The 12619-nt window shown below is 35.9% G+C and overlaps 1 long non-coding RNA gene across 4 annotated transcripts in view; it reads left to right on the top strand.

Moving 5' to 3' along the window:
• Positions 1–12619, top strand: part of LOC115943563 (uncharacterized) — a 79200-nt gene that overhangs the window by 53096 nt on the left and 13485 nt on the right. For 3 of the 4 annotated variants that reach the window (XR_014144208.1, XR_004078149.2, XR_014144206.1), the window contains exon 2: positions 2780–2948. This is a non-coding gene — a long non-coding RNA (uncharacterized LOC115943563). Of the gene's footprint in view, positions 1–922; positions 999–2779; positions 2949–12619 lie in introns of those variants that run through there. The other variant, XR_014144207.1, reaches the window with a different exon arrangement.

Here is a 12619-nt window from a genome sequence, read left to right as displayed (position 1 = left end):
TTTTTTTCTCATACTCCACATCTAATTTGTCAAAATGTCATTGATGTCACCTTGAAAATACATCCAGAGTTATATTGAGACAGTATAATCTGTTTTCTGTGTTCCTGCAGTGTGCTCCTATCTGGTCTCCAGTTCTTTCCACCCATTCCCAGAACCCCAGCCAGAATGGTAAAACCCCTTCTCTCCCCAGTGCAGTGCTCACTATGGCACTCAGCATGAAAGCTGAAGTTCTCACAATAGCCCCAAGGCCCTGTGGCCAGCTCTACCTCACTCACCTCCATGATCTCTCATAACTCATCCTTTCCTCGTCATCCTTCTCTCGCTCCACTCTAGCCATATGGCTTTCCTGACGTTCCATGATCAGGATGGACATAATCCTAGCCTAGGGTTAGGCTGTTCTCTCTGCCCCCAGATATACACATGGGTGACTTCCTCACTTCAAGTTATTGCTAAAATTTCATCTTTTCAATGAATCCTAGTCTGGCTACTTTGAAGAAAGTTGTAACTCTTCTCCCTGTCCTGACTCTACAGATCTACTCAGCTTTACTCTTTTCCATAATATGTGCCACCTCCAATATGATATACTAATATATTACATGCCATGTAATTTACCTCTTTATATATTTAAGCTTTTGTAATCTGTCTCTTATCATTAGAATATAAGCACTGTAAGGATGAGGAGGTTCTTTGTTTCTTTCACTGATGCACCTAAAATAAGACTGGCACATCGTACATGCTCAATAAATATTTGTTGACTGATTATTATTATTATATGGAGGTGAATTATTTAATATACATCTGAATGGAATCATCATATAATTTGTATGAAACTCATTGAATACTTTCTTTTGGAATTAGATATAAGTAAAGAAAACAATGACATATATTTGTCGTCCAGTGGGAAACTTCAAAAGGAAAATGATATATGCTATCTTCAACTGGAGTTTAAACTTGAACTGTAATTGGAATTCTGACCCCTTTAATGGTGGATGGACTAGGTAATTTGGACCAACACTCCTGTTGACATTAACTGAAAAAGCTTGACAAAATATTTAAAAATCTTCTAAAATCACCTAAGAACTGACAAAAGAGTAAAGAATTACCTTGCCAAGACCTGCGAGAAGACAGTAATACAGAACACGTGCCTGGCATTTGGGATCACTTTTGCATGGTAGGGAACATTTGCCAACCCAGAACGGGTGGCTGAAGGGATGAGCACTGTTTGTGAAAGCCTCAGAGAACAGGGGGTACCTAAACTAGAGTTCAGTGATACCAAGAGTGAAGGGTCCATGGGAACACCGATTGTGGATGGAGCACCAAAAGTCTGCACCCTAGCAGTGAGACATAAAGCAACTCTTAACATGGATTCCAGGCAGCCTTCCAGTTATCCATGGGCCCCAAAACTTCCAACCTTGAAGTCTGATCAAATGGAGCCTAGATTGCCGGTGCAACCTGAGCTCCTAGCAGAAGCAAATGAAAGTCTTCTCTTAGAGGAGGATAAAGGTCATTCTCAGCCTCAAATTATAACTCTAAGGTTCCCCCCCCCCCACTATGATGTCCACTACACTGTTAAAGATAAGAAAGAGAGACAAGAAAACATGACTGAGAATAGAACACTGAAACAGATCCATGGGACATCTGCAGAGTAGAATTACCAGAGGCAGACCAACATAAACCATGTTTATTATGCTTAGGGAGAGAAAACTCAGTCTTAAATATTTCATGAACAAACTGGAAACTATAAAAAGTGATTATTTTCAAATTTGAAAGAGAGTGAACTAGAAATTCTAAAATTGTCAAACTGGAAGCGTTTTTCTCCCCCACTATTATTCTCTAACAATGAGATATTCTCTATTGAAGTGATGCAGTGCTGGTGAATATTTCTATTTTATTTTCACTTTTTCTACTTATGCTTTTATCTAACCTTGGATTTTTCCAGTTTATCAAGTTTAAGGTGAGATATAAAGCAATTGTTAAATAGGATTATATTTTCATTCTCAGTGTTACATTTTTCATTCTCAATGCTCCTTTGTGACAATTTAGTGATAGTTGTTTAGGATACTTATGTTTTGTTTTTGGTTTTAGAACTGTTCTGCAGTTGCTCCTTTTATATGTAGATGTAAGAGGATTTTTATTTTTGCCTTTTCTTATTGCAGTATTTCCTGTTAGATAACCAAATTTAAACATCCATGAGCCCTACACATAGTACTTTTGGAACAAGGTTTTCTTCTTACATTTTCTCCTTTGATAATTGGTTAACTTAGCTATGAGAATTTCAAGACTAACAGGATTGTAGAGTGAGAAGAGGAGCTGAGGCCAAAATTTAAGCCCCTTACTCCTCATTTTAGAGAATCCTGTGGCTTTGGAGATGCTGAACATTCCAGACTGGTCTAATTGTTGATAACAGACTGACAGCTGACTCATGTTACTGATATCAGAAGGCTCAACAAAGCAATTCTCTTGTCCTTTGAAGGCATTTGTTTTACTGTGGTATTGGTTATTACATTTTCAGAGAGTTTTATAACCCTGAGATTGCATATTTGAAAGAGACTGTACTGGAAGAAGACACACCAGATGGCATAAAGGGGGAAAAAGCCAATCTAATCTAAAATGTGGTAATAAATGAATTTTTATTTAATTAGTATGCTAATGATTAATAGGAAAGTCAATACAACTGACACCAAAGATATATTAGACATGTATTATAATAAACACTCTGATTTGTGCTGCTATAGTCTGTCAGATTGACATATCCCTGCTTGTGTTTTATGTGACACAGGAGTAAAGAAAGAAAAGTTATCTATTGTCGCCAGACATACACTGAATGGTAGCTTTATTTGAACAACTCCCATCCTTCCTTCCCGAGGAGCAGCATTGTAGTCGCCAAGTGTCCTGAAGGATCTGATAGAACAGCAAGAATTTCCAGGTAGAGCCAGTGATTGAGCCAGGTGAGTGGCACCTTTGTGGTTGTAGGTGTATGTTTGCAGATCACATTCCCAACCAGTGGCTGAGGCTTAAAGAGCAGAGTCATGCTCCCAGCGGAGAGGGATTTGAAACAAAATAAATCAGAGTTTCAGGGGTCCAGATGAGTGGGCTGGGATTCAGATGAGGGTGCCTGCTTACAGTGGGAGGAAGAGGGAGCCTAAGGGCAAATCAGAAAGGCAGAAGCACAGTCACACAGATGAGAAAAACACACCTGGGGCTTCCAGGGGGAGCTTCCACCAGAGGTCTCCAAGCTGGGAACATTCCCTGGGGGCTGTACACATGATCCGTGGGAGCAAAGAAGAGAAACACTAGCACTGTCATGTTTATTTTCACCTCATTCTTTAAAACATTACACTTCTATGTATGTCTTATGATGTATATAATATAGTACTACAATAGAACGTGTGTGTAATTTACATGTAAATAGAGGCACATGTATAGGGATGCATGCTCAGTCATTTTTGCTAGTGGGGTGTTACCATCTCTGCCTAGGTACAGGGCGATTAGTCCACTGGCTAATCCAGCTTTGTACAGGGTTGGCTTAAAAAACCCAGTGGGACTGAACATACAGGTGACAGGGCTGCTCAGTCATTGCTAAGAGGTCAGCAGAACAAGGACTGGCAAACTCTGAGAATCGTGTGCAGGTTTATTGACATAGGCCCGCCTGTCCTTCCTTTTCTCCCTCCTCCTTCCCTCCTTTCCTCCTTTCTCCCTTTCCTCACTCCCTTCCTCCTTCTTTTTACAAGTACTTGGTCCTGACAGGATCTAGTTCTTCAATTCTTTACCTTTCTTTTTTTTAAAGATTATTTATTTATTTATTTATTTGAAAATTGAGAGAGTGAGCATGAGCAGTGGGGAAGGGGCAGAGGGAGAAGCAGACTCTTCTCCAGCTGAGCAGGGAGCTCGATGCGGGACTTGATCCCAGGACCCTGGGATCATGACCTGAGCCAAAGGCAGATGATTGACTGACTGAGCCACCCAGGAGCCCTATTTATTTACTTTTCTATAAGAATTTTAACAACTAGCAAAATATCATTTATACACTTGATAGTATGATCTTTTATTCTTTTGGATTTTAGCAGCTTATCAGAAATACACAAAGCTCTTTAGATGTCTTTTCTTTCAGAAAGTGCATTTTAATCTTTTTCTAGATTATTAGCACAAAATAAATAGTCACATTGTAATTATCCTAAAAAAACTCACAATGACCATTTTTCCAGTTTTATTAATAAAAAATTGACATACATCACTGGATAAATTTTAGGCATACAGCATGATGGTTTGATTTACATATGTCGTGAAACGATTGCCGCAGTAGGTTCAGCTAACATCCATCTTCTCATACAGATACAATAAAAAGAAAAGAAAGAAAAAAAGAAAATATTTTCTTGTGATGAAAACTCAGGATTTACTCTTTAATAACTTTCCTGTGTATCATGCAGCAGTGTTAATTATAGTCATCATGCTGTACATTACACCCCTAATAGTTACTTATCTTATAAGTGGAAGTTTGTACCTTTTGACCATACTTCCTCCAATTCCCTTTCTACCCTCCACCTCTGGTAACCACAAGTCTTTTTCCATGATTTTTTTTTTTAAGATTCCACATATAAGTGAGATCATATAATATTTGTCTTCCTCTGTCTGTCTTATTTCACCTAGTATAAGGCCTTCAGGGTCCATCCATGTTGTTGCAAATAGTAGAATTTCCTTGCTTTTTATGGCTGAATAATGTTCCACTAGTTATATACTACAACTTCTTTATCCATTCGTGCATTGATGGACATTTAGGTTGTTTCCATGTCTCGGCTATTGTAAATAATCCTGCTATGAATGTGGGGGTGCAGGTATCTTATCCAGTTAGTGTTTTCATTTCCTTTGGATATATTCTCAGAAGTAGAATTGCAGGATCATATGGTAGTTCTATTTTTAGTTATTTGAGGATCCTCCATACTGTTTTCCATAGTGGCTGCACGAATTTACATCCCACCGACAGTGCACAAGTGTTCCCTTTTCTCCACATCCTTAGCAGAATTTTTCCTCTCTTTTTGATCTTGGCCATTTTAACAGGCATGGGGTGATACCTCATTGTGGTTTTATTTTATATCTCTAATGAGTAGAGATGTTGAGCATCTTTTCATGCACTTGTTGGCCTTTCATGTATTGTCTGGAAAAATGTCTATTCCAGTCTTTTGCCCATTTTTTAACTGGGTTATTTGTTTTTGTTTTTTGCCATTGAGTTGTATGAATTTTTTAAATTGTTTTTCATGCATTATTTTATTTATTTATTTTTTAAATTTTATTTTATTATGTTATGTTAGTCACCATACAATACATCATTAGTTTTGATGTCGTGATCCAGTATGAATTTTAACTTATTTTGGATATTAGCATCTTATCAGATATACAGTTTGCAAATATTTTTTCTATTCTATAGGTTATCTTTTCATTTTGTTGATGGTTTCTTTTACTGTTCAGAGCTTTTTAGTTTGATGTAGTCCCATTTTTTTTTTGTTGTTGTTGTTGTTGTTGCTTGTGCTTTAGGTGTCATATCCAAAAATCATTACCAAGACCCATGTCAAAGAGATTTGTTCCTATGTTTTCTTTTAGGTGTTTCATGGTTCTGGTCTTATATGTAAGTCTTTAATCCATTTCAAGTTAATTTTTGTGAGTGGTGTAAGCTTTGGGTCCAGTTTCTTTACATGTGAATATCCCGTTATCTCCGCCACATATTTTGAAACAACTGTCTTTTCTCCATTGAATATTTTGGCTCCCTTGTCAAATATTAGTTGACTATACGCTTGGCTTTATTTCTAGGCTCTCAGTTTGGTTTCATTGGTTTATTTGTTTTTATGTAAGTACAATGCTGTTTTGAGAACTATAGCTTTATAGTATAGCTTGAAATCTGGAAGTGTGATGCCTCCTGCTTTGTTCTTCTTTCTCAGAATTGCTTTGGCTTTTCAGGGTCTTTTGTGGTTTCATATACATTTTAAGAGGTTTTTTTTTAAACTTCTGTAAAAAATGTCATTGAAATCTTGATGGGATGGCATTAAATCTGTAGATGGCTTTTGGCAGTATTGACATTTCAACAGTATTAATATTTCTCATCCATGAACACAGGATACCTCTCCATTTATTTGTGTCTTCTTTGATTTTTTTTTTTAATCAACGTCTTGTAGTTTTCAGAGTAGAGATCTTTCACCTTTTAAGTTAAACTTATTCCTAAGTATTTTATTGTTTTTGATGCTCTGTAAGTGGGATTGATGTCTTTATTTCTTTATCAGAAAATTTGTCATTAGTGACAATGACTATTTTTAACTTATTGTTATTTTAACCATTGTTACAACTGCCAGTCTAATTTAGACTTTTATACCTTGAGCGCCGAGCCAGCAACTTTTATCTTTTCTTTATCTAGCTTTAAGTCTGGTGTGTGCAACCTAGATAATGAAATAGCATCATTCTGGCAATCAGAGACTGGAACTTCAGGATAGAGACTGGGTAAGGCTCAGGGAGACAAAATTAGCCTTTATTTACAGTACATGAGAAAAAACAAGTCGGTCAGAATATAGCAACACTGTGTCATGCTACATTCTGAGTACCTCTTACAGGCTAGGCACTGAGCCAGCTGCTGCAGAAGTTGAGGGGGAAGATACAGGGCAATATAAGGTATGTTACTAGAGCTTAAGAAGTTTATAATGTGGTTAACCATGCATATATATAAGTGTGGATAAACCATACACATATATAAAGGTAAGTAACAGTTATAAGTGCCAAATATGTATTACAGACAATAAGACTTTAAGAGCTCAGGAGAAACATGAGGTTTTACTTTCCCTTTTGTTTTCTTCCTTTAATCTCCCTGCACTTTTTCAAATCTGTTCATATTTGCTTAGATGATTTGATGTGGATGATTATAATGCTTACACAAAACGACAGGTAAATTTAACTATAGACAAACCTAATTACTGTATTTGGTTCCTTTCATCCATCCATTCAATCTTCCATCATCCATCCATCATCCAACATTTATAAAATCCTTATTATGTACCAGGCAACATGCTAAGTGGTAGAATTACAAAGTGCATTACAAAGGATACAAAGGTATCCTCAATTCATATTTGCTGATGAGAAGTCTACTTTGACCATAAATGAATGACTCTGGAATACTGATAAATGATAAATTCAGCTCGAGGATCATGTTCATTCATTCATTCACTCACTGACTTATGCATACATAAAGTGTTTATTCTTATATACCAGGCACCATGTTCAGTGATGGGGATATAGTTTTAAAAAGGCAAAACATGGACCAAGCCTGTACAGTAAAACTGGTTCTAGTTTTCATAGTTCTTAATAATTTTTTTTTTAGTCCTTACAATTTAACAGAAGAACCAGACATTAAACAAATACAGACAAATACAGTTGGTCCTTGCACAACACGGGTTTGAACCACACAGGTCCAATTAAATGTAGATTTTTTCCCATAAATACAATATAGTACTGTAAATATATTTTCTCTGCCTTATGATTTTCTTAATAATTTCTTTTCTCTAGCTTACTTTATTGTAAGAATATGATATATAACACATATAATATACAAAATATGTGTTAATCAACTATGTTATCAATAAGGCTCCTGGCTAATAGTAGGCTATTAGTATTTAAGTTTTTGGGAGTCAAAAGGTATACATGGATTTTTGACTTTGTGTGGGGGCATCAGTGCCCTTAACTTCCATGTTGTTGAAGGTTCAACTCTAATTATTGAATCATAATTGTGAAAAATGCTATGTAAGAGCAACACCAGGGCTATGGGAGCATATAAAAGGGAGGACTAATCTCTCTTCAACAGATGGTGTTGGGAAAACTGGACAGCAGCATGCAAAAGAATGAAACTGGACCACTTTCTTACACCATACACACACCAAAAAATTCAAAATGGATTAAAGACCTAAATGTGAGACCTGAAACCATAAAAAGCCCAGATGAGAATGCAGGCAGTAATTTCTCTGACATCAGCTGTAACAACTTTTTTCTAGATAGGTTCCCAGAGGCATGGGAAAGAAAAGCAAAAATAAACTATTGGGAAAATGTCAAAATAAAAAGCTTCTGTACAGCAAAGGAAATAATCAATCAAACTAAAAGGCAACATCCGGAATGGGAGAAGATATTTGCAAATGACATATCAGGGTTAGTATTGAAAATATATAAAGACATTATAAAACTCAACACCCAAAAACCAAATAATCCAATTTAAAAATGGGCAGAAGACGTGAACAAACATTTCTCTAAAGAAGACATCTGAATGGCCAACAGACACATGAAAAGATGCTCATCATCACTTATCATCAGGGAAATGCATATCAAAACCACAATGAGATGTCACCTCACACTTATCAGAATGACTAAAATCAAACACAAGAAACAACAGGTGTTGATTTCATTCTTTTTTATGACTGAGTAATATTCCATCACACACACACACACACACACACACACACTCACCACATCTTCTTTATCCACTCATCAATCAGTGAACACTTGGGCTGCTTCTCTATCTTGGCTATTGTAGATAATGCTGCTATAAACATCAGGGTGCATGTATCCATTTGAATTTGTGTTTTTATATACTTTGAGTAAATACCCAGTAGTGTGATTGCTGGATTTATTTTTAACTTTTTGAGGAAACTCCACACTGTTTTCCACAGTGGCTGCACCAGTTTGCCTTCCTACCAACAGTGCACAAGACTTGCTTTTTGTCTACATCCTCATTTGCCATTTGCAGTGACATGAAAATGTCAGAAAAAACACATTTTCAAGTTCCTTGCATCTCTACTGGTGTTAGGAGATTTAGAAAATAGTTCGATAGCACTGATGTTGTAATAGGTAGAAAGCCTCTTGTGTCCAGGACTTAGAATTGTGTGTGGCACGTGGTAGGTGCACAGCATTGGTAAGTGACCCAATGATGATAGAATTTCTGCATTGCACCCAGGCACATTATAGGTAATGGAAAAATACTGGTTGAATTCAATGGCATCTCTTGGAAACTGGAGAAGAATATTAAATTGATGACTTAGAATAAATGTGTTAATATTATGCATATTTAACACTTAATATTGAATGTTTCCATAGAGCCAAATTAAATGTAAAACTCTTGACATGTTTTTATCTGTTTCACTTAGTTTTTCTACACCTCAAAAAATGTTTTTGTTTGTTTGTTTGAAACTAAACCCAATGGATTAAACCATCTGCCTGCTGTTTTCAAAATGAAAAAATTATTTTCTCCCAAATGAATGAGCTATCCTAGAATGTAAACCCTTAGAGGGCAAGAATTAATATTTTCCTGTTATTTAATATTCTTCAAAGGCAAATGCAAACCCATGCACTCAGGGGACACTAATAAACACCAGCTAATTATGATCAAGCCTCTTGAAACCAGGCTTAAAATAGTTCTTTTTCAGTTTGTCAAAATATTATCTATATTTAGCAACACAAAATTTTTAAAAAAGCAGGTAGTTCTTTGTTTTCCAGATTGTCAAAATATTCTCTGTATTTAACACAAAATTAAACAGAAATCCAAACATCTTCTAAATATTTTTTTAAATGTGTAGGTAAAAATCAAAGTTTCTTAATCTCTGGGATTTCACAATTGTTTCCAGTCGTTTTGTCTTATCTTTAGTTTATTTATAATCTCAGTCATAATGAGACTTAATTTCTAGTTTCTTAAGGAATTTCAAAATAAATGTAAAGTTGCTTGTAGTATAAATCTCATTCAACAGAAAACTGCTCTAAGTGCTCATGAAGCATTTTTGAAGAAATAGAATAATCAGAGGCAATAAGAATAGGAATTTAATTGGCCCTGATGTATTAATGATCCTTCTTTAATAATCTCAGATTCTAGCTTTTGGCCAACTCTAAACATGCTCACAGCATTGGGATATAGGACTGCATTTCCACTGCAAAGAGAATGGCTGGGGAAGGCAACAACTTTTCTAAAGCATCTGCTAAGAGTTGGGTGCTTTGTATATTGGCTCATTTAACCCTCAGAACAACTCCATGATAATCTCTCCCATAGCAAGGAGAGATTGCGCCAGGTTCCCAAGGACACACAGATGGTAAGTGGAGGAGTGTGAGGTAGCACGAAGTCCGTGTACTCCCAGCACACTGAGCTGGCTCTCTTGATGTTATCCACTAGAACGCTCAGAGCAGTTTTGGCCATTATGCCATGACTACTTGAGACATCAATGGGCAAGGAGATTATTTCATCATGAAAAATTCTATAAAAGAAGAGAACAGTCTGTAGAAGAATTTTGTGTGACCTCTAATACCAGAACAATCCTTAAACTGTGGCACATGAATGGGGTTCTGACTTAGAACAGAATATAGTTTAATGCCATTTATCATTATTAGCTCCTTTCCAGTATTCTTGACAGATTACCAAAGAATTGCAAACAGTTCCTTTCTCCCATCTAAACTCATTGTTATGTTCTCTCTAGGTCTAATCTCTCCACAACTACCATTAACCTTCATCGGGAAGCTGTAAAATGTAACCATAAAATGTTTTTAAGTGTAAAATGTTTGAGGCAAAGGATATAAAGAAAGAATATTATCAAGAACACAATTTGCAATAACTCCTTATGAATGAGTCTGCTACTATTCTCTACCTCCTTCCAATTTTTTAAATGATCTAAAACTCAGAAGCCAGATGATTCACGGAGTTTTGGCAAAATCAGTTTTGAAAAAGTCACATAAAGATATATTCTAATAAAATCATAAAACATCTTAAATATAAAGAATGAAGCTGATGGATTTTTTTTTTTTAAGGATTTTATTTATTTGACAGAGAGAGATAGCAGCGAGAGAAGGAACACAAGCAGGGGGAGTGGGAGAGGGAGAAGCAGGCTTCCCGTGGAGCAGGGAGCCCGACGCGGGGCTTGATCCCAGGACCCTGGGATCATGATCTGAGCTGAAGGCAGATGCTTAACAACTGAGCCACCCAGGCACCCCGAAGCTGATGGATTAATAATGCTTTATCTCACACTAGTGATGGTTGTCATAACGTCTCCCTATTTCAGTGGGGTAGTTTTCATTAATACTCAATAGATAATAATGTGTGTGTGTATATATATGTATATATATATATATGAAATTCCTTTGGGGAAGATGGGCTGAGATACACACACACACACACACACACACACACGGAATAGAAGGGGTATACACCCCAGAACCCCAGATTCCCCAAAGGACCTTCACTGTCAACTTTGAAATCCCTACTAGCCTCTTCCCAATCAGAGGTTCTCATTGTCGTGAATTTTCTGGTTAGCATTTCATTGCTTTTATTTATATCTTCTCACATATGTTTATATCCCTTAATAAGATATTGCTTAGTTTTAAATATTTTTGAGCTTTATGGGAATGGAATCATATTTTTGTATTCTTCTTCAATTTGTTCTTTTCACTTAACACTATGCTCTTGAGATTCAATTTTGTTATTGCATGTGCTGGCAATTCATTAATTTTCATACATACATATACTGATATATATATATATATATATTACAGTTAATTTGTCAATACCACAATTGATTTGTTCATTCTACTGTTGTTGGACTTTTGGGCTACTTCTTTTTTTTTTCTTTTCTATAGTCACAGTGCTCCTGTGAACATTCTTATATCTATGTATAAAAACTTCTCTAGGGCATGTGAATAGGAAGGGAATGTTAGGTCATAGATTATGCTCATCTTCAATTTTATTCGATAATGTCAGTGTTTTCTATAGCAGCACCACTAATTCAGACTCCATATCCTTGTTAACTTGATATTGTCAAACTTTTAAACTTTTGCCCATCTGGTGAGTGTAAAATGGTTTTTCATTGTGCTTTCAATTTGTATTCGAACCGTATCTAAAGAGTTTGAGCATCTTTTCATTTGTTTATTGGCTATTCAGGTTAGTACAGTGATGTTTCTCTTCAAGTTATTGGCTATTTCTTTATTGGGTTGTTTGGCTTTTATTAATTGATTTTTTAGGAGTTAAAAAATATATACTGCATACAAATATTCACTTCATTTTGCTTAAAGAGTGCAGAAGTTCCTAAACTTAGTGAAGTTGAATTTACAATTTTAAAAATTTATGTATTGTGCTTTATGTATCTCAAGAAATCATTCTCTCAGAGTAATAAAGAGTCTCCTAGTTGTTTCCAAAAAGTTTAATCATTTTGCCTTTTATATTCAGATCTTCAATCCACCTCAAATCTATCTCCACCTTCTTTCCTTCTTTTTGGTAGGGTATAAGGTAGATATTTATTTTTTTTCCCCAGAATACCTAACCAGTTAGCATAGCACCATTTATTGGAAATCTATTCCCCACCAATCTGCGCAGCCAGCTCTAAACCATATATATGTAGATTTCCTTCTAGCCTTTCTATTCTTTTCTACTGATCAGATCTGCCTATTCCTTGTCTATCTCTTCATTAATACTACCTGGTCTTAATGTTTAAGTTTTGATATCTGTTAAGGCAAATCCTCCTCCCTTATTGTTCCTTTTAAGGAGTACTTTGGGCCCTTAATCTTTCATATAGATTTTGCAATTGCCTTATCAATTTTCAGTTATATACATGAACACCAAAACATGCTG

This window comes from Leptonychotes weddellii, chromosome 4 (genome assembly GCF_054177405.1).
Source record: "Leptonychotes weddellii isolate Sample4059 chromosome 4, ASM5417740v2, whole genome shotgun sequence".
NCBI lineage: Eukaryota > Metazoa > Chordata > Mammalia > Carnivora > Phocidae > Leptonychotes > Leptonychotes weddellii.
The sequence above is the reverse complement of the archived record's forward strand: the minus strand, read 5'-3'. Positions and strand labels throughout refer to the sequence as shown.